This window comes from Calidris pugnax, unplaced genomic scaffold (assembly GCF_001431845.1).
Source record: "Calidris pugnax isolate Ruff unplaced genomic scaffold, ASM143184v1 scaffold176, whole genome shotgun sequence".
NCBI lineage: Eukaryota > Metazoa > Chordata > Aves > Charadriiformes > Scolopacidae > Calidris > Calidris pugnax.
The window spans coordinates 16,398-17,262 of record NW_015090887.1 but is presented as its reverse complement, the minus strand read 5'-3'; positions in this window follow the sequence as shown (position 1 = coordinate 17,262).

The window sequence follows — 865 nt, the reverse complement described above, 5'->3', positions numbered from 1 at the left end:
TGCTAGGGGCGGGGCTTATCCAATCCCAGCCCGTCGCTAGGGGGCGGGGCCCTTCCCAGCCCGTTTCTAGGGGGCGGGGCCTGTTGCTAGGGGCCGTATCCAATCGCAGCCCGTCTCTGGGGGCCCGTCTCCAGGGGGCGTGGTCCGTCGCTAGGGGGCGGGGCCCGTTGCTAGGGGCGGATCCACTCCCAGCCCGTCTCTAGGGGGCGGGGCCTGTTGCTAGGGGCTGTATCCAATCCCATCCCGTTGCTAGGGGCGGGGCCTGTTGCTAAGGGGGGCGGATCCAATCCCAGCCCGTCTCCAGGGGGCGTGGTCCGTCGCTAGGGGGCGGGGCCCGTTGCTAGGGGCGGATCCACTCCCAGCCCGTCTCTAGGGGGCGGGGCCTGTTGCTAGGGGCTGTATCCAATCCCATCCCGTTGCTAGGGGCGGGGCCTGTTGCTAAGGGGGGCGGATCCAATCCCAGCCCGTCTCCAGGGGGCGTGGTCCGTCGCTAGGGGGCGGGGCCCGTTGCTAGGGGCGGATCCACTCCCAGCCCGTCTCTAGGGGGCGGGGCCTGTTGCTAGGGGCTGTATCCAATCCCATCCCGTTGCTAGGGGCGGGGCCTGTTGCTAAGGGGGGCGGATCCAATCCCAGCCCGTCTCCAGGGGGCGTGGTCCGTCGCTAGGGGGCGGGGCCCGTTGCTAGGGGCGGATCCACTCCCAGCCTGTCGCTAGGGGGCGGGGCCTGTTGCTAGGGGCTGTATCCAATCCCATCCCGTTGCTAGGGGCGGGGCCTGTTGCTAAGGGGCGGAACCAATCCCAACCCGTCTCTAGGGGGCGGGGCCTGTCGCTATGGCCTTTCTCTCAACGCCACTTCCGGCGGGCGC